This window comes from Macrobrachium rosenbergii, chromosome 21 (assembly GCF_040412425.1).
Source record: "Macrobrachium rosenbergii isolate ZJJX-2024 chromosome 21, ASM4041242v1, whole genome shotgun sequence".
In the NCBI taxonomy this organism is placed as follows: Eukaryota; Metazoa; Arthropoda; class Malacostraca; order Decapoda; family Palaemonidae; genus Macrobrachium; species Macrobrachium rosenbergii.
In genome coordinates this window covers 16,112,154-16,135,415 of record NC_089761.1, presented here as the reverse complement: position 1 = coordinate 16,135,415, position 23,262 = coordinate 16,112,154, and the positions used below count along the sequence as shown (strand labels likewise).

Genomic DNA, 23,262 nt, shown 5'->3' with positions numbered 1-23,262 from the left:
GATCTTAGTAGCAGCTCCGTGGCGACAACTTCCTTCCACCTTGACTTTTTCTACAGTTTTTTGGTTGCTAATTATGGATTTACCTTCAATTTTTGTTGCACGAATGTAATTAACCTGTAATTAATCTCTGAAGTCCATCCAACAAGAGGTTTCCATAAGCGATCTTCACAAAACAGAGCATAGGTACATCCGTTTGGAACGGTTCATATCCCATCCGGCAAATGCAATAACTTGTTAACGTATAGGTACTGGCCCCCCACCGGCCCAGTATTAAACATGGCGAAGGGACATCCCATTTGGCCGACAAACAATTGCACCGCCAATATCAGAAGCCCTAAGTGTAGAAAAAACCAGTTTCCAAGGTAAAAACAGGGGCGGAGCTAATACTTAGAATTACCCTTTTATGTTTTGACATTCACTCCCATGGTCCACATGGGAGTAGTTGTGACATTCAAGTAAAAATTTACCCAATCTTAACCCAACCTAGGGTAACCTTCCTCACACTGGGGGTTAAGGTAGGCGGTAGCCTAAACCTCATTTGGGTTACATTTGTCCCCTATTAAAACGTTCAGTCTGGCAGCACATAGCATACAGTAACTCGACCAGGAACATCACACTGGGTGGGAACAGACCTTACCCATTCACCTAGGCCTAGGCCGGCAAGAAGTTTAGGTTTCACAAGTGTCTCTATCTTACACAAGCTAGTTAGTCTGCTATTTCTCAATATACAATAATTCTTGCTGTTATATAGATATGTTTTCATTCATTCTACGTAATATACAAACACCCACTTACCGAAATTAAATAAAAATACATCCTGGTTGACTATGTTGACAGGATCGTCAGCTGGGCTTATCCTACATGATCGTTTACAACCAAAATTCAAGGACCGCAAAGCACCATCCACCACGACCATAAGTCAGAGGGTAATTTGGGATCCTTGCGTGAAAAAGACAGCAATCGGAAACCTATTTTATAGGCACCGTTGTAAACAGATAAAATGCATACTTTATGAACAGTTATCTTATCTATATTTACTCATGAATGGCAGCGTGAGAAAGACAGAGTTCAATAACAGCCCAACAGGGTTAAATGTTTTCAAAGCGCATACTAGCGAAAGAAGCTATTTCTAGTCATACTTAGGAGTCGTCAAAATCTCCCAAGAGATTGTTTTATCATATTCAAATCCCTGTTTAGCATATTTCGTGAAAACTGTATGCATACAAATGCAATGTTTTATTCAATCCACTTCACAATGTTTCTGTGTAACTTGCATTTTGCTGGTGGATAAATGCACGCCAAACAAATTATACTAATATTAATGAATTAAAAGATATATTTTTAATTTAAAACCACAGCGACTCCCATGAGCGCCGTGCTCAATACCATTGTCATGAGAGTACATGCGAAAGCCAACAAAAGACGGTAAATGTCTTGTAACAGTAATTTGCGGGAAATTTTGTATAATTTTCGTATTAAGTACATTAAGAAGACTTAGGAACCAAGTATAAAAGACCCAATGCCAAGTTTTGGTATTGAATTAAAATAATATATTGAAAGTAAATGAGTAAATAAAAAACAAATTCTTGATGTTTTGAAGTTTCCTTCGGCATTAGTGATCGGAGCCTCTTCTTTGTTACTGTTCCCCCTAAAATAAAATTTTCTCTTAGTTCACATTGCGAAGAAAACGTGAAGGCAGCCTCCGCAGCTTCTGCGGTAACTACATTATTTGACCACATTACCTTGTTTCTCTATGTTATTCACATGAAATGTGAAACAAAGCAAAAACTTCTTGTAAGTTTAGACTTAATGTTATTACAACAGCGATGGTAAAGTAATCGTAATAATAAGGAGTATAAAGAGAGAGATGAATCAATAATACCAGAATGTTGAGGACGAGTATGAGTTTAAGTAAGGTCTAAAGAAAGTACAAATACATTCCAAAAATTAAAGCACCTCAAGCAAGCGCACACTCATTATATATATATATATATATATATATATATATATATATATATATATATATATATATATATATATATATATAATATATATATATATATATATATAATTTGTATATTAACATGGAATATATTTCTAAACTACTCTTGTACTTTGCAGTACTTTCAGCTCATAAGTAATTTGCATCCTTTTGCACTCCCGAAAATATCACAGTACATTTCAGACTTTAAACACCAAAGCTATTACTGTTCATCAAAAATATATATATCTGTAATTCTAAATTTTTCTTTGTTCAAATTTTCCTCTGTGCACTTATAAGAGAGAGAGAGAGAGAGAGAGAGAGAGAGAGAGAGAGAGAGAGAGAGAGAGAGAGAGAGAGAGAGAGAGAGAGAGAGAGCTGATCACACAGTGGTAAATGTCTCACATCTGCCCGAGAGAATGGTAGAATGATAGGGTTTGCCTTTTATTGCAGCAAATATCATCGTCAACTGGTCCTTTCGCTCTGAGCATAGCTCATCGTAATGCCCATATCTTGACCCTTTTGGCGACTTGGTACATTGCATAGGACGTAATTGACGGTTGAGTTTCCTTTACGGCGTCTGAGGCATGTAATTTTCTTGGCAAGGTTCCTCAGGAATGACATTACTTTTACTTTTGAGATCTTGTCTTTCCTGAAACGCTATGTATGAAAGGTTCGTTTGTTTATGGAAAATGCTATTTGCCCCAGCTCCTGTTTTTCGTTGTTCTTCGAAAGAAAACAATGTTTCTCCTCAAGTTTGTGGCATCTTAAAACAAAAACCCTTTCTATGGTAACTTTATTTTATTCTTCACATTCTCCTCCAAGAGTGAGATTGTAAAACGTTTTCTTGTTTTCATACCCGATACGTGAAGGATTCTTCATTACTATAGTATTAACCTTGTTTTTCTGTTAATTTAATACCTGTGCCAAGCAAGCTCGACTGAACCGATGTATCCACTTCTGTCTTTCTTTCTATTTTTCCTCAAACTATCGTAAAACACAATTAATGGATTTGAACGAACCTTTCGTTGGAGGGAAGGAGGAAAGGCGTCACTGGCAAGGAGTTGCTTAGATTTTTAAATGGGTACGATTGCATATCAAAGACTTATCATAAATCTCCAAATATTGAAAGATAAGGGTTTTCTCCCTAATTTCTACAGACCTGAACATTTCTTAACCCTTTAGATTTCTGCAGATAGAGATATTAAAAATTCTTTGATATCTGACAGAACTATATACGATTATTTTATATTGATATTTCATATTCTGTGAAGGACCACTGCGCTTTCAATATATTTAAAAATACTCAGTATTTTGTTATTTTTTGAAGAGGTATTGATTTCCAAGCGATTATACACGTATTTGACCAACTTATACGAACTATATGGTACTTTCGACATATAAAACTAGACTCTACAAGTATAAATAAATTGATTATAATTTCCAAGTGTTTATTTTGATAACCTGTGGTACAAACAATCAAAATCGCCTTGGGACTCGGTTAAATGAAGAAGAATGTCATAAGAGTCGAATGAAATGATTCAAGAGAATCTGATATGTATCTAAAAATAATACACATATGAATTGTAACTATGCTGTTTATACTACCGTACAACCTATATTTCATCGTACGTACCTTTATATATATATATATATATATATATATATATATATATATATATAAATATATATATATATATATATATATATATATATATATATATATATATATATATATATATATATATATATATATTGCATCATACAGCGTATGCTCATTAACATATTTTCGGAATATTTCGATGTTAAGAAATAAGGGTGTTATCTGCGTTTTCTATCTCTTTATCTAGAAAAATAATTACTTACACTGGAATCTAAGCCGAGAAATATTAGGAGCCTAATATACAGCTGAATTATACGATAATATTCAATCTTTAATACATCTCTGCCACCTGTGTGTCAACAACACCCCGTTTTTATGACGTCTCCATCAGCTGTTAGTGTCAGAGGCAGCATATCTTTGCGACGCCCCTATCAACTGTCAAGTTACATTATCAATTCTAATGAGAAACAACAGCGGGTGGATCCAATGATGCCGCTTGGTTCCAGTAGAGGTAAAAATTGCCTGCCAAGAACAGTATGCTTCAGGGAATTTACGGGCTGTAAAAGTCATATTAACTCAAGAACTGTGTTACTGCGTACGATAAAGTCGAGGCAAGGCGGCGCGTGTAACTTGGCAAAGAGGAAATTCTTAAAACAGTCACGGGATATGAAAGCTAAATAGGTATCTGAAAGTGATGCGGCTCCTCTGTTCCTTCATATTCCTACATTCATTTTCATTGTAGCTAGAAATTGAAACTCATAATTCTATGCGCATTGGCATGAACAATAAATTAACAATGGCGTTGTTATCTATGTCTATCAATAGCCAAACATAAATACTTTAGAAATTATGAACAGCTCACAGTCATAATGGGAGCCATCCACGCAGCCAAAAATTCTCAGCCTAACTTTTAACTCATGAAAAACCACGAAGCATTTATACCTCAAAGGCTTAATAATGTACTCGTCTTTGAAACTGGGTAACACAACACATCAATTTAGAAAATAATATCATCGTGGATTTGCTTCGCAAATAATAATAATAATAATAATAATAATAATAATAATAATAATAATAATAATAATAATAATAATGATGGATAATAATAATAATAAATAATAATAATAATGTAAATATATATTAAAAATATATATTAAAGATATATACAAAACGAGCCTGCTCGATTCTCCATCTCAGTTTGGACTGACTGAGAAGGAGAATCGAGCAGGTTCTCAAAAACTCGTTTTGTATATATATATATATAAATATATATTTATATATATATATATATATATATATATATATATATATAAATATATATTTACATTTTTACCATTGTGGATTTCTTCATCCTTTTCTCATGCTATTATGAGATAATAATAATAATAATAATAATAATAATAATAATAATAATAATAATAATAATAATAATAATAATAATAATAATGACGGAAATCATCATTATCCTCAGCAGCATTACAATATACACAGGCATGTACAGAGCACGCTATTATGCAGTCTCTCTCTCTCTCTCTCTCTCTCTCTCTCTCTCTCTCTCTCTCTCTCTCTCTCTCTCTCTCTCTCTCTCTCTCTCTCTCGTTAGAGGCAACGTAACTATGGAAAGAGGCAAGAGGAAATAGGTTACATCATCTCTCCCTAACCATACGAAAGCCCCTGGAAGGTAGTTGGGAGAAAGGAAAAGTAGAATGATACACTTCATTAACTACGGCATATAATGACACACTCACTTGAAGCATTACCTTCTAAAGTTATAATCAGGAGGGAAGGATTAAATCCCCCGGCGGTCATGCGCATCCTATAAATCACTCCCTCTGCGATGAAAGGAATCGCGCGCTAGGACTCTTGCTTCGAGATTGAAAGGTCCAAGGACCCAGCAAACAGAACTCACACTTAGGTGTTTTGACATCAAATTCGTTTGTTGTATCTTATGAATTATTGATGAAAATTCTAATCGGTCAAGAACTCTAAGGAAAAAGAGTATATAACTGAAGCCCTGGGAAAATTTACTTAAAAATATATCATCAAAATCGAATCATTTGTAATCTACGAGTTAACACTGTAAAAGGTATTTACAAATATAAGTAAATACTGATCACATGCGTTAAAAGTCATACGTATTCATTAACTTCCTGATAAGATCTGCTTTAACAGTCATGCAACCTAATTCGTAAGTAAATTTAGCAAACGAGAACATCATAAATTTTAAACAAATTCACAAACTAAAAATGAATTACATCATAATGACACAGATATTACAAGGGGTATCTGCTTAGGTGGTGGACAGATATCATACAGCTAACTGCTATCCATGCAGTAGATAAAGATCCTAAAGTAAAGTACAACCAGTGAATTGGATAGCTCTTCTAGTGGTGAATTCTAACAAGGAGCTGGTTAGATATACAAGAAAACATATCTATCTGCGCACAAGATTATACTGGGGTGAAAGCCCAATAATATCTATCAATGCATGCAACTGACACATGAAATATTCACTAGGTGAAGTGAAACCCACTAAACTCTAACGCTGAGTCATGAAGATGGATGTCTGCTGCATATAAACCATTCAACATGAACGCAATAGAACGCAATTCTGCATATCATGAAGCAGCTCTCCGCACACACACACTATATATATATACAGTATACATATATATATATATATACATACATAATGTATGTATGTGTATATACAGTATATACAGTATACAGTATATATGTATATATATATAAATGGAGTAATTTCAACCAAACTTGGTATACATATGACTTACTATCTAGAAATCAGCACTGTGGGGGTAAGACATCACTAGCAGCAAAGAGCACCAAAGGGGGTGGGGGTGGGAGGGGCTTCTCTGAAACGGGCTGGTTATGCCCATAGACTTAGTAACTAAATAAATTTTACGAATTTATTATACCTAATTAAGGTTTACATATGACTTACTATCTGGAAATAATATGTGGGGGTAAGACATCAATGGCACCAAAGTGGAAGGGGGTTGGGAAGGGGGTGACAGAGCGAGAGTGAGAGGGAGAGGAAGTGAGAGAGAGAGTAGAGGGTGTGTTATGGAGGAGAGAGAGAGAGAGAGAGAGAGAGAGAGAGAGAGAGAGAGAGAGAGAGAGAGAGAGAGAGAGAGAGAGAGAGTAGAGGAGGTGTTAGGGAGGAGAAAGAGGGAAAAGTGTTTGTGTGTGTGAGAGAGAGAGAGAGAGAGAGAGAGAGAGAGAGAGAGAGAGAGAGAGAGAGAGTAGGGAGGTGTTAGGGAGGAGAAAGAGGGAAAAGTGTTTGTGTGTGAGAGAGAGAGAGAGAGAGAGAGAGAGAGAGAGAGAAAGAGAGAGAGAGAGAGAGAGAGAATAAAATGGTGGATTTAACGTTAGAATGTAATTCTAGATACAAAGAAAAAGTAACCCGAAAACACCTTCTTGTGGTCAGGTCGGCAACGTGACCTCGTTCTGATACTCTGGATATCTTGCATTTGGATCTAAGGCTTTGTAGTGATAAGCGCATACAGATAGTGTGAAGAATTCGTGGTTATTACAATTATATACGTACCTGGTAAAAAGTGACAAATAGATTCTATAAATATAATATAATGTATAATATAATATAATATAATATAATATAATATAATATAATATATATATATACGTATACACACACACACACACACACACACACACACACACATATATATATATATATATATATATATATATATATATATATATATATATATATATATATATATATATATATATATATATATATAGGGTAAGCTCAGAGTAAGGAGTTGCACAGAATTATTTGTTTTAAGACATGTTGTGCTGTAGTGTATGGAATTAAATATTCCTTCACTAATGGATTCTGTCGATTACCAGAAGGTATCTGACAGCGTTCATATAACCGCATTATGGAAGCTCTTTCGTCACCATGGCATTACGATAAATATGTAAAGCTAATTAAATTTGTTCATGACCGAAGTTGGTGCAAAGTTAATGTTGATGGGGTTTTGTCGAGGGAATTTGCAGTAAACAGTGGGGTGCTACAAGGGAATGTTATTTCACCTTATTGGCTGTTTGCCCTTATCACAAACTTATAAGAAAAAATGAGTGGCCGAAGATGGAAGAGAAGGTTTACACTAGAAGAACCATATACACTTGACAAACTTGGAATAAGCAGAGGATGCTGTTTTAATCAGCAAATCCCCATGAGATTTACAAAGCTTGCTTAAGAGAATGCATCATATATATAGAGAGATTGTACTTAAAATAAATTAAAGAAAAAAAGAAATAATAAGGGCAGAGTATGTACAAAGGGATAAAATAACATTCGAAGGGGAAAGGATTAGTAAGGGTGAACTTTTCAAATATCTAGGAACAATGATATACAGTACACGCTCTATTTAGGTGGAAAATCAAATAATGGGCAGGCTGAATAAGATTTGGAAATCAAATAGACTGGAACTGTATACGGGAGATTATACTCGTACATAAGTCTAATATCATCTGTATTGATATACGAGCATGAATCACAGTATGACAATGGAACTACACCTGAAACGGTTGATTTGTTTGAGAAAAAAAATGTAAGAAAAATATTAGGAATCAGACAGCAGGATAGAGTTAGAAATGGTAAAGAAATTATGGGAGTTCCACACTGATGAGATGATGAAGAAAATGAAAAGATGAAGATGGTTTGGGAAACTCCTATGAGAATAGTACGTGAGAGTGTTAGATAGGATCCTGCGGATACCAGAGAGTTTGAGATTCATTCCTACTTGGACCAGAACTATGAGACGGGAAGCTGCAGATGAGTGGAGGTTTGTGGAAGATAAAGCACAGGACAGACATGACTGGCGGAATTTACTAACAGGCCCTTTGCGGCTCACGACATTTAGGTGGTGATGATGATGATGATTGTATGTATGTACGTATGTGTATGTGTATGTGTATATGTATATATATATATATATATATATATATATATATATATATATATATATATATATATATATATATATATATAGAGAGAGAGAGAGAGAGAGAGAGAGAGAGAGAGAGAGAGAGAGAAAGAGTATATATATATATATATATATATATATATATATATATATATATATATATATATATATATATATATATATATATATATATATATATATATATATATATATATATATATATATATATATATATATACAGCATATATAATATATAATTCAGATATGCAAAAACTTTAGCGCTTGTTCTTTTCAAGTCAACAAATAAAATCTCTCCTCTCCTTCCTCCTACAAGCTCTCTCTCTCTCTCTCTCTCTCTCTCTCTCTCTCTCTCTCTCTCTCTCTCTCTCTCTCTCTCTCTATAGAACTTTTTCATAAATCTTTGGGAGTCGGAGAGCAGCTGTTATGAACACCGCAAATGCATATTTAAAGTGCACATGAGCTAAGCAAATGAATGTTTGAATGCAAAAACACTGCCGTAAGCAAATAAGCAAATAAACAGACATATAAATAAATGACTCTCAAAACTAAATGTTTCCAGGACAAAGCCTACTTCGTTTTTTTTAATCGCAGATTTTCTCTCCTTCCCGACATCGCTATCAGGTTTCATGCCTATCATCCGATAGGCCAATGCAGTTTTGGATTGAACCAGAATCCTGGCTTTCTTTTTTGCAGTCTGTCGTCCCGTTTACCTCCAGGTGATGACATCAAACGACCAGGTTCTTCCTGTAGGACAAGAAAAGCAGGTTGCGTTTGTTTATGAATCATGATCAGCATGGACGAGATATTATGTTGTGGAATGGCGAGAGTAGGTGGGGCGAAGGCGCAGTATACCTAAGTTGATCATTTTTTGTTTATTTTTGAGAGAGAGAGAGAGAGAGAGAGAGAGAGAGAGAGAGAGAGAGAGAGAGAGAGAGAATTCATATACCAGGCATAAGAGAAACGTTGACGATGTGGAATGTCAGGTTGATAACAATTATATCACCACACTAAGCGAGCAAGGAAGCAGAATATTGCGTTAATATTTTCTCTTAATGTGTAAGCAGTAATTAACTGCAAACCTAAAAAAATATCAAACTGGAACTCAAAAAACTAAACATGAAAGTTCCGAGTGCCGATGCTCAAAATTTTCACTCGGGAAAAACCAGCCAGTTTTCATTACCAGTTCTGTACAGGGAAGCATAACGCAATTACCATTCTTTTGATTACTATCTTGTTGCTTGCAGTTTCCGAACAGGTCTTAATTCGTTTTTTCTCGTGGGATGGGATTAGAATTATAAGCAATTTAACGTCTTGGTAGAATGAAAAATAAAAAAATATTCTTTAACTGGAAGGTTGCTTTGTTTTTGCACACACACACACGCATATATACACACACATATATATAATTCTGTTAAAGCAGAATTCCATCAAATATAAGGAGCCCATAAAAACGCCAAAATAGTGAATCATTATCTGCCTGAAGAGAGAGACAGTTGGTCTCTGAAATATAACATTTACTTTCTACATTTTGGCGTTTTAGTGGGCTCCTTATATTTGATATATATATATATATATATATATATATATATATATATATATATATATATATATATATATATATGTGTGTGTGTGTGTGTGTGTGTGTGTGTGTGTGTGTGTGTGTGTGTGTGTAAATGTATATGTATAATGAATATACATAGAGTTAGTATCTAAGGTTGACGTTACAAGCCCAACACCATTCTTCGTCTTCCGTGACTGAACACAGCCGACTAGCTATCATTGTTTAAAATGTTTTAACAAAACTCAATTAAAATAAGTTTCGTGATAGAAAACCGAAAAAAGCACAAAAAAAAAGAAAGGAAAGGAAAGGCAACCGTATCCTTAAAAATGAATGAAAGAAACACACTCATTAAATAAATCAGGAAGCTGAGGCAACGCCTCTCCACCGCAGGACCATAAAATCAATAACGAGCTCCACCTGTCCTAACCACCAACTCGACATTAAGCGAGAAGAAGAACGGGTTATTAACGAAGCCCTTTACTCGCACACTCGAGTCTCAGCAACAACAAAGTAAAAAATGTGAGTTTTCTGTACAGCGTATAATGCTGTATGAATCTCTCAGCCACGGTCCATGAAACTCTCAGCCGGGGCCCATGAAACTTTCAACCACAGCCCGGTGGTGGCCTGTGTTGTTGGCACCTATAGCGGTGCCAGACACACGATCACGGCTAACTTTAACCTTCAATCAAATAAAAACTACTGAGGCTAGAGGGCTGCAATTTGGTATGTTTGATGACTGGAGGGTGGATGATCAACATACCAATTTGCAGCCCTCTAGCCTCAGTAGTTTTTAAGATCTGAGAGCGGACAGAAAAAGTGCGGACGGACAGACAAATAGCCATCTTAATAGTTTTCTTTAACAGAAAACTAAAACAACAGAGTAAAGATATAACTATAACGGTTGCTAGAAAGAGGCTGCTTTTAAACCCGAGAGAGAGAGAGAGAGAGAGAGAGAGAGAGAGAGAGAGAGAGAGAGAGAGAGACTCATCAGTGAAAGTCGCGGTTAGATGCAACTTCAAATCACCAGAAGCCGAGGCAGATGGCTGCTGCCTGCTTCGGCAGGAGGGAGGTTTTCGTATGCATGCGGTTTGCCTGAGCGATGGCGCTGCATGCTGGAGGCCCAGTGGGCCGAATTTCTCCCTTTCGAGAGGGGCCCATGAAAGAGATTCCGATCGCTTTATTTAACATTTCGGTTAGCGCACAGCTGCTTTCACCCGAATGGTGGTAGAGGTGTTTGCTTTTTGTGGGTAAAATGATATGCTAGTATTTATATATACAGTATATATATGTATATATATATATATATATATATATATATATATATATATATATATATATATATATATATATATATATATATATAAATGTATAAATGTATACATATACACACACACACACACACACACACACACACACACATATATATATATATATATATATATATATATATATATATATATATATATATATATACTGTATGTATGTATGTATAAGCCTTCAGTGTCCCTTTGTGTTTTTGAAGGGGATTTTGAATATCTCTGCCAAGGAAACCTTTTATAAAGTTTAGTTAGTTAGAGACCCATTTGCAACCAAATAACATACTCTTACTGTTTTCTTATATTAGCGATTTTCAAAATGTTGTCTCTATCACCCAAAAATAATTAACATAAGAGTAATGTTTAGATATAACAAGAAGCTCAGAAATACCTTATTTAAATATATGCCTAAAAATACTAATAACATAATATACATTATCCCTTATTCAGATTGTAAATAATTTTATTTTGGCCAGATATCTAATAACACATATGAATGAACCAAACAGCATAAAGATGCAGTTTTAAATCTAGTGGCTTAATGCTAATGAAACAACCCAAGAAAGATGGCCTTACCCATAGAGACATCCACGACTCTTCATGAATTATCTCTATCAAAGACTGTCAATTTGTAAGTAGACATAATCACATCCTTTAGGTTTCTGATGAATGGTACTACGGGCCGCCCAATACCGCTAACAGTATACTATTTAAATAATTAACCTTCGGTGAAATCATGAGTTCAGTGATGGGAATAATGTATGGCTTTGTTACAACAATCAGCCTCAGCAATTGCCCAAAGCAAAGTCATTATCCGGTGTCTCATTACATTTTCCCCGTGCCCTTAGAGTACTGTACAGTAAACGGGATGCTACTGCATGGGTTTCGTGACTAATCGGCCATTAAGTCATTATCTCAAACCATTCAGATGAAAAATGATTTGAAGTCTAATTGAGGCTTTTGACAACGTCCTCAACAGTGATGCAAATAGTCGGATTTTTTCCCTTTCTAGATTAGGATTGTTACTTCTTACGTAAAGACGCGGTCACTTTAGGCCTTAATGCTGCTTACCTTCTAAAATTACAGTAATCAGATACCCATATGTTCTATCCGCAAATTACTTAAAATTTTTTTTATATTTTGTTCGTATCGAAGAGCCTATGTATTTGGAGGATTTCTTAAAGCAATGGGATTGCAAAATAAACTTGCACTAATGTTAATCTTCAAGTGTAAACGATTCAGGAAACAGTATTGTAGAAAAAGTCACAGGAATCACCAGGAAAAGCTACTTATCATCGCCGTATGGGTCCAGTATCCAATACTTTCACATTTATGTATTACGTAGGTTTTAAGAGAAGAAAAAGAACATTCTCGTTTTAACATTACATAAAATAAGTGAAAATTAATAATCCGGTACTGCATAGTTAAAATAATACTTTGTTTCTCCTGAACACAAGAGTAATGGGAAAATTTCAAGTAATGATATTGATCTACAGCAGTTGACTCGTCCAAGAAAGTAAATTTCCAAGTCACTCAGACAATAATTAGGATTGCATTTAAATGCAGCTGACTTGGTTTCCATGGTTATTGGACAGCAGGTTCTTTCACGTAAATGTTGACAGCGATGAATGTAATATGCTTTGGCAATTTTGATATGTAATTATCTTTAATGAAGAAAATATATAATATCATGGCGTTTTCAAAAAGATTGTATTGTACTTATGGGCCGGCAATGGTATTGAGAAATGCTCTAAAAGACACAACTAAAACTAGAGCCAAGATAATAATAATAATAATAATAATAATAATAATAATAATAATAATAATAATAATAATAATAATAATAATAATAAACTTCTACACTTGCAGTCTTTCGACATACCTTCAGTCACTTTCTACCACTTAAAACAATCCTGTATAAAAGATAATCGTGTCTGCGACAAAATAGCCTGGCAAGTTAGAACTAAAGCAGGAAGGGATTATAAATTAAAGAAAAATAAATGAAGGGCCTAAGAACTGCAGCTGAAACATTACTCTGGATATCTGAATTCAGTTTTCCATTCCGCATCGTCACTTAGTCTTGTAAATAATAATGAAATACTGATTTGTGGCGAGGATCTAGATTCCTTCCTTTTAAGAGGATCTACATAATATTCTGCTTCAATCATTCATCCTAAATTGTCGATCTTTTTCTTTGTAAGATATTATTTTATTTGAATAATTTCGTTTTCCTCTAAACTTCAGTTTCAGCAAAATACTGTAAGTGCCCAAATACAATAATGTGACGGAAATTTTAATTTGTTTCTCGTCATGAAATTTATACAGAATAGTTGATAGAATATTTTTTATTATTCACTGCATTTACTAAACCATTAAAAAATTTAGTGCTCAAAGGAGGTGTTTTCTAAATTGTTCGTAAAATGATTAGGAATAATAATGAGCAAGAGACAGACGCAAATAGATGTATATCATTATTGTCTATACGTTTATATCTTTTAAGGGATGAAGGCTTAAAAGCAAACATAATGTTTTGGAAAGAACTTGTGCGAAAATAATTACCAATTATTTTCAAGTAATGCACCTTGATTGAATGTAAGGTTATAATATTGCAGGAGAGAGCATGAACGACAACTTTATGAAAGAAACAAAAACCCTGAACGTACATAAAACACACAAACAGACACACACACACACACGCACGCATGCAAACACACACACACACTCACGCAAAAGTTGTCTGACACTAGGAGAAAGAAAATGTTTGAAATCTTCATTTAAGCGGGAAACATCTGTCATAAAAACGGCTTGTGATATCTTAAACCTTAATGGAAGCAATTTGAAAAAATAAATGAAGCCTTTTCCTTCTTTGGTATGATTCGAACCAAGTAAGGTTATCACTTAGTTCACTGTTGTCAGCTCATACGTACAAATGACCGACAAATTGAGATACGTTACTTGAATTGGAATAGACCCACCATCGTAGTACATTTTAGTGGCAATTACAATAATCGCAACAACACTTGTACAGTAATGAAGAAGAGATATAAGGAGGATAATATGATTGGCGTACTAGAAGATGAATATGACCTGATTGTAACAATGAATAAATTCGCGGTTTTCGCAAGGATATGTCAAATGAAGAAACTGGATGAAAGTGAAATGGCACCTCGCATTCCAACAAGAATGTTTTGCAGAATATGGAATGAGGAAACAAAGTGGAATTTGGGCGTCATGGTAAAGAAAGTTGACCAAAATGAATGCGGTAACTATACTGGCATTGAGTTATGTGGTCGTGATGAAAATATTCAGTAAGTACATCCACAATAGGCTGGGAAAAGACACCGATAAAATGTTCAGAGATGAACCAGTGGTTTTAGAAATGCCATGAATTGCACAGATAAAACCTCTGTGTTGAGACATTGCGCAGGTGTGTAAAGAATTTTAACATTGCACTCTGATGGTTTTTGTGGATTACTAGGCTTATGTAAGCGTCGACCGACCGTGGAAGATCTTACGTAACTGTGTTCATGAACGAAGAAGACGCAAAGTTAATGTTGATGGAATCTTGGTATTTGTAATCTAGTAAATAGCAGCTTGCTACGTGTAAATATTACGTCAAATTTGGTGTTGGCTATTCTAATGGATTTTAATGTAAAAAGTGGTTAAAGATGGAAGAAGTTTGGATTGGGTAGCAAAACAAAATTGTTAAACTTGGATACTGAGATGGTACTGTTTTAATCAGTAAAATTCCAGAAGATTTGGAAACCTTGCTAAAGAGAATATATGTCTAGAAAGATGAAAATTAAGATAAATCTAAAGAAAAAGAAGAAATAACGAGGACAAAGAGATGATATAACACTAGATTGTGAAAGGATTAATTACATTGCCTATGATATATTTTGCAACAGTGATATCCATTACAGTTGCAAGTAAGTGATAAACTAAAAAGGCATACTTAACAATGGGCAGGCTGAATAAGATTACACATTAGACTAATACGGTCTGCGCTGCAGTGCGGATGTGAATCGTGTCATGACAATGAACCTAAACCTAAAATAGTTTGTCGATTTGAGAATAAAGTTATCAGAAGAATATTAGAAGTCAGAGGCCAGCACTCCAATATTAAGTTTACTATGGAGAAGGAAATATGCAAATCGCTCCCTTTCCTGGACCTACGTATTTCAAGGGACTCGGAGGTTTCCATACCAGTATATACAGAAAGAGCACCTTTACTGGGTTGGGTACTAATTTTTACAGTGCTTGTCATTTTAATTTTAAATTAAATGCTATTTTTACACTCCTCCACAGGGCCCTTACTCTGACATCGTCTTGGCAGGCTTCCACAGCGAAAAATTGAGTTCCTGACAGGTTTTTTTAGAAATAATTGTTTTCCTCTAAAACACTTTTACAGAATTTTGAGAAAGTTGTTAGATTTGGTGAGCCACGTGTCATTTATGATGTTCCCAAACTTGATATCTACGCTAAATTTCCCTTCCTGTTCAACGATGAGTTTCGCAAAAAGTTATAAAGATCATTAGCAAAGAATTCCCGTTTGTAAATATGAAACTTATTCCGAAAAACCCTTTAACGCTCGGGTCTCTTTTCAGATCTAAGGATAGAAGCATCCAACATCATTTACAAATATACTTGTCCCAAGTGCTGGGAACCTACGTTGGATGTACGAGACGGCTACTGAAAGTCCGTGTCTGTAGTCATCAGGGCGTCAGTTATAGGACGGGATGCAGATTGTCCAGGCCTGAATTATCAAATATAAGAAATCACTCTGCAATATGCAAAACGCAGATTGATATGAAAAACTTAGAAATAATAGCCTCAGCCCAACACGAGGACGAGCTTACGACTTTAGAGTCAATTTTCATTAAAGCATTCCTCGTTAAATGCCCAGACGTCCTCAACACCCTTGTTTATTTTGTGATTTCTCTGCTGTTCTCTTTGTTTTCGAGTAGTTTTACCTTCTTCTGTTTAGTCACTTTTTAGCCATGTACTGGGTAGGTTTGTTTTAAGATATTTTAAGAAATGTATGTACATTTTTATTTTATTTTATTTTTTTTTATCTTTATAATTTTATATAGTGACGTCCCTTTTATTAAACAAAACTGTGTCATTGCAGCCTTGAAAATGCAATGGATTATCGGCTATAAAACTGTAGATTGTTAGTGTGCCTCTCCATCTGCCCTTGGTCTCTCTCTATATATATATATATATATATATATATATATATATATATATATATATATATATATATATATATATTGCTTGTGTCACTAAATAGCATGGGACGATAGAGTTAGTTAAGGGAACACATAAATATAGTGTGTTTTTGTGTATATAAATAGACAACACACAAACACACACAAACAAACACCCATACACACACATATATATATATATGCATATATATATATATATATATATATATATATATATATATATATATATATACTGTGAGTCTACTTGAGTACGGATGTAAATATGGCGAAGAAAGACAAAAGACCTGAGAGATAAGAACATAAAACCACCCATGAAGCGAAGAGAAGATTTGTGAATTGATTAGCGCTATTACTGTGTAAAACCTCTAGACCAAAACAGCTGTATGTACAAAGTGATCCCTTTCTAAATACTCACAGAGCCAGTTCTAAATACGTGTTCCTAAATGAGGCGTAACAACTGGCGCAAGAGGAATCCAAAGCGTATAATAGGCACGTGAGGAGAGAATTTAACAAAGGAATGCAAAGGAAAAGGCAGAAAGAATGCAGGGGATGGCCGAAGGGACATGCCTAAGAACCTCCCCAAGTGCCTCCGGAATGCCGCATGAGACGCCTGTAGACATAGAAGCAGTGGTCAGAGGTTCCCCCAAGGCTGCAGGAAACCTTTGATGATGAACTACGAAAGGACCTAGTATATGACGCATTGTAAATGCTCTACATGTATTTTGGTAAGGGCATTAAGAGCATAAAAGAGTAAAAAATGAGTTGAATGTCTTGTAAAATTTTGGAAAACTGTAGAACATTAATTTAGAGGTAGGTGAATCATTGCCAATAAAAAGTAAAAATATACTACCTAAGAATGAATAAAAAGAGAGAAATTAAGAGGAATAATCTGTTTTTAAACTCTATAAGCATATTTTTAGTTTTACTAAATTGTCCCCGTTTCACTCTTCAAACCCATCTAGGACAAAGCATACGATTACCGAAGAGGAAAAGCGAAACACCTGTTTTTCAGTCACAGAGGCACGAACTACCTGTAAAAGACAGGAGTTTGTGATAACAAAGAGTCTTAGTCAGAAAACAATCTTTCAGTGAAACTTCACATAAAATAATTTTTTCCAACAGTGTGAAATTATCTTTTCTTTTAACAATCGGTCTTATTCCCTTCTGCGTTCTTAACTTTGACCACTTGATAGAGGAAATAAGGTGAAATAACTAAAGATTAAAGAGATTGTGAACGACTATCTGACCAAACAACTGAGCAAATGTTCATACGTAATAGCCGTAATTAGCCATCAACTTTCAATACAAACCTCCTCAAAAAAGAATACATGTACATGAGAAAAGGAAAAATCAAGGAGACAGGAATTACAATTAAATAAAGCATGTAATTATAGAAATCTTGCAAAAACTATATAAAAAACGGCTACTAACTGCGCAAAGAAATACCTAAAATGGAAAAATTTAAGAGAAAAAAATTTTTTTTTGTCCTTTCATTTCTGCAATACCTTGAGCGATCGTCACCTATATAGCATCCGAGTCCTTTCATGAAGATTTTTTTTCCTGTGAACTTTTGCTTAAAAGGAAGTAGTGAAGCAAACTGTTCGCTACAATGAGAGATGTCAGACATGTTGACTTCATTTCAGATAACTCCTAGATAGTGGCTACTGTTTACTTCATATGGCTGATAGATCTACTTCTTTTGTAATGCTAAGATGAATATTCTGTCTATAAAATATTTCAATACTTGGATAAATTAATGAACAATATTATAAACCGGAAAAGCACGCAAGCTCATTCCAGTGTACTGTAAGTCATTTCGTTCTATTCCGAAAATAGCCTCGCCCGACAGCGTAAGTAGCTAGTTTCTTGTACTGCCATCAAAATCAGTGAAAATAACACTCGTTGCGGGCTAGGAAACGCCAATTCTGAACTTGAAATAAGTGAGTAAGACCTATTATTTACTAAATTTTTTTTATATTTAAGCTTGCCGAAGGGAACTTATATCAAGCACGATTCCTATTTTTTGTTTATGCAGTATTTATAGTCGGTAGATCCAACTTCCCAAAGTTTCTCTTATTTTTTTACAACTAATGACCCTTGGCCAGCACTAGGTTCCTATTCTTCGCGGATTTTTTGACACAAAATCATGAAAACGCGCAATGAATACAGGATCAGAATAGTAACATTATATCATCTTAATAAGTTTCAACTGAGTGAATATCTCTTTTAGGATTCATCTGCCTTCTAGTTAACTACACACATATACATATATATATACAGTGTGTATATATATATATATATATATATATATATATATATATATATATATATATATATATATATATATATATATATATATATATATATATATACTAAAAAACTCAAGACGGGCCATTCTACCTTACTGACAGCGTCTCCAGCAAGAAGTTCATATGCTGTTAAGAAGAATTGCCAAACAAATTTGGCAACCAGGTATGAGGCACTCCATCCTATTATGACACAGGCTGCGCCAGAATTCGCTTAATAACTCTTCCACATTCTCAACACCCACTCCACCAGAACCCACCGATTCCAGTCCACACTCCACAAATTCCATCATTTTGTAAACAAGAAGAACGAATATTTCTGAGGGGCAACATGATATTTCCTAATAATTCTATAGCGTTGGTGGTTCACTATTCATCGATTGGTTGGGATCTGATAAGTAATTCTTGAGTAATCTGTTCATGGAAATGGTTATGCAATGAAATTATTTTTTCTAGTAATGGCCAGTGTCTGCTGGACGTTTTTACAATAATTTTACAATAATAAAGAAATCTTGGTACTTCATTTCAAATAAATTGGGAGTCCACCTCAAAGTACGGGTTCTACCAGACAACGTGAGAACCATGACTGACTGGTGCAGCGTTCGGATCACGATTTTTAGTTTGTGGATAACTCCTGGCTTACAGCCCACCAGTCCACCTAACTTCGAATGGGTACCAGCGCACGGTGGGGTCAAGAAAAAGGACGTGGGGTTGTCAGCCTCACTCGTCAAGACTTGTTAAGAAGAAGGCTATAATGTTCTGGTGCCACCTCCCCCAGAGCAGAAAAGGTGCACAGGGAGATTTCCTATGTATATGTATTACTTCCCTATATTTAAATTAAAAGAGCATCTAACTGGTTCATATACTTTGTTTCTCAGTTCTTAAATTTCTAACACCTTACATGAGAATTATTACAGTAATGACTCTACAAGATGGTACAATCAAGACAGATGGTCTAAGCTATAGGCAAGTTCAAAACATGATGGATGATTCAAACTTTTCACCATTTAAACATAAGGAACTATGAGGCTACATTTGACTGATTGTCAAAAGCTCACAAAAGTTGTTAATAAAAGCACAGAGAAACGACCAAGGAATATCATCATTAGGGCATAAGAAACCCTTAGGGGCCACGAGGTCAAAAGGTTATTTGCGACTGTAAAAGACAAAAGTGATTTTATATATACTGTATATATATATATATATATATATATATATATATATATATATATATATATATATATATATATATATATATATATATAAACATATATATAAACATGCAGACATACATACATACCTATATATATATATATATATATATATATATATATATATATATATATATATATATATATATATATATATATATATATATATATATATATATATATATATATCAGTTCCTTGGCTACGACACAATATATACCAATGAAAGTGCGTCGAAACAGAAGTAACGACAAACATACAAACCTACCTAACGTCTAAATGATATAAAGTGAATTGTTGAAGAGATTTAGTAATCTCCAGGTGATAAGAGTTTCCTTAAATGTCTAAGGTTGCCTCAGGATAAATATAATTCAAAGCATTAGTGTCAGTGAAAGTGAAGAAAAAAAAAAGATAAATAAAAGAAAGACAAAGGGAAAAAACTTACCAAACAACTCAAGCTTGAGAAAATACGAATTGGGGAAGAATATAGAGAGAAAAAACTTTCTAGATATCACAGCGGAATTTTCAAAGCGTAATTTAGATAATTACAGAACGAAACCCTGTTAAAGGATAAAGGATGATTATATGCATGAAAGTGAAAGGAAGGGAACTACACTTGTTTGGAAGAAGAAGAAGAAGAAGAAGAAGAAGAAGAAGAAGAAGAAGAAGAAGAAGAAGAAGAAGAAGAAGAAGAAGACGAAAAATACGAAATACAAGAAAGGGTTAAAAGAATGAGAAAAGCTTTCTAAATTATCACGATGACGTTGCATCACAGACTGCAACTCATTTCTGCAACAAAATGATTCATGGGGTGACAGGTGTAAGGAAAATGACAGGTAAAAAATAGTGTTGCAAAGAGAACGCTAAAGAAATGACGACAGGTAATGAAGTGGCGCGAATAAAGATTAATCTTTTTTCTTTGTTAATGATAAATAACTTTAAATATGCATGTATATATATATATATATATATATATATATATATATATATATATATATATATGTACACTAGCGCACACAAACAAACGCACACACACACACCTCACATACACATATACGATATATACATATACATACACAGATGGATGGATAGATAGACAGATAGGGGTACTGGTATATTCCAATATTTGTACTTTACATATGAAGCACAATCAGGAGTATACGATTGTACAAAACATAATCCCTCAGTGAAATATATTTATATGATAAAGCACGATGTGTGTCCATATTATTCTGGCTATAACAACGACGGTCTACAAAGTTATACTCAACAATACAAAAAAAAAAGCTATAATGCTGCAAACGCTTTCTTTCTCGTGCTCAAATCAAGTGCTTGAAGTTTAACAGGTGTGTGGGTGTCTACATATAATTTCCGAACGGAATAACCAAGTCCAGAAGACAATTTTAAGAGAGCAAGAGTTTCGACGACATAGGGATAATAATTTAAAATGCTGAAACTCAAACTCATTTTCATTTAATATACCTAATACTATGACAATAGGAGCGTTAATTTCGCAATTTTGCCTATGGCTACTGTTTATATGGCAGGATATGACTTTACATTTAACTGAAAAAAGCTTCTTTCTCCCAATAAAGCGCAAATCTCAATCTCTTAAAGCACTGTATATTTACATGCAATAAAAGATCGTTAGTTCCTTTAGACAGAGAGAGAGAGAGAGAGAGAGAGAGAGAGAGAGAGAGAGAGAGAGAGAGAGTTTAACTTTGCAGAAACAAACGCAAAAATAGAAAACAAACATAAGAGGAAAAATATTAAATAGGCCTGAAAACAAAAATGAGAAAGTCGGCCAAAAAAATATTAAATAAAGCCAGAAACAAACGAGAAATTCAAAACATATTAAATAAAGCCAGAGAACAAACAAACATGAGAAAGTCGTCCAAAAATATTAAATAAAGCCTGAAAAAACAAACATGAGAAAGTCGAAAACAAACATGAGAGAAAAAATCGGCCAAAAAAAATATTAAATAAAGCCTGAGAAATAAACATGAGAAATTCGTCCAAAAATATTAAATAAAGCCTGAAAAACAAACATGAAAGTCGGCCAAAAATATTAAATAAAGCCTGAAAAACAAACATGAGAAAGTCGGCATATTATATAAAGCCTGAGAAAATAAACAAAAAATGTTAAATAAAAGCCTGAGAAAACAAACATGAGAAAGTCGTGAGAAAGTCAAAAAATATTAAATAAAAAACAAACATGCCTGAAAAAATATTAAACAAGCCTGAGAAAAAAAATGGGAGAAAGTCGGCCAAAAATATTAAATAAAGCCTGAAAAACAAACATAAAGTAAATAAAATAAAGCCTGAGAAAACACAAACATAAGAAAGTCGGCCAAAAAATATTAAATAAAGCCTGAGAAAACAAACATGAGAAAGTCGGCCAAAAAATATTAAATAAAAAGCCTGAGAAAACAAACATGAGAAATTCGTCCAAAAAATATTAAGTAAAGCCTGAAAAAAAATAAAGCAAACATGAGAAAGTCGGCCAAAAATATAAATAAAGCCTGAGAAAACAATCATGAGAAAGTCGGCCAAAAAATATTAAATAAAAAGCCTGAGAAAACAAACATGAGAAATTCGTCCAAAAAATATTAAATAAAGCCTGAAAAAACAAACATGAGAAAGTCGGCCAAAAAATATTAAATAAAAAGCCTGAGAAAACAAACATGAGAAAGTCGGCCAAAAAATATTAAATAAAGCCTGAGAAAACAATCATGAGAAAGTCGGCCAAAAATGTTAAATAAAGCCTGAGAAAACAAACATGAGAAAGTCGGCCAAAAATATTAAATAAAGCCTGAGAAAACAAACATGAGAAAGTCGGCCAAAAAATATTAAATAAAGCCTGAGAAAACAAACATGAGAAAGTCGGCCAAAAAATTATAAATAAAGCCTGAGAAAACAAACATGAGAAAAAAATTATAAATAAAGCCTGAGAAAAAATATTAAAAAATAAAGCCCTGAGAAAAAAAAAACATGAGAAAGTCGGCCAAAAAATATTAAATAAAATAAAGCATGAGAAAGTCGGCCAAAAAATTATAAA

General features: G+C 34.0%; 1 long non-coding RNA gene across 4 annotated transcripts in view; it reads right to left on the bottom strand.

Moving 5' to 3' along the window:
• Nucleotides 1-23,262, bottom strand: part of LOC136849705 (uncharacterized) — a 626,170-nt gene that overhangs the window by 14,207 nt on the left and 588,701 nt on the right. Inside the window, exon 1 of one of the 4 annotated variants that reach the window (XR_010856388.1) lies at nucleotides 796-1,117. The exons of 1 other annotated variant lie outside the window; for it this stretch is intronic. This is a non-coding gene — a long non-coding RNA (uncharacterized lncRNA). 2 more of the 4 variants (XR_010856390.1, XR_010856391.1) reach the window with 2 other exon arrangements.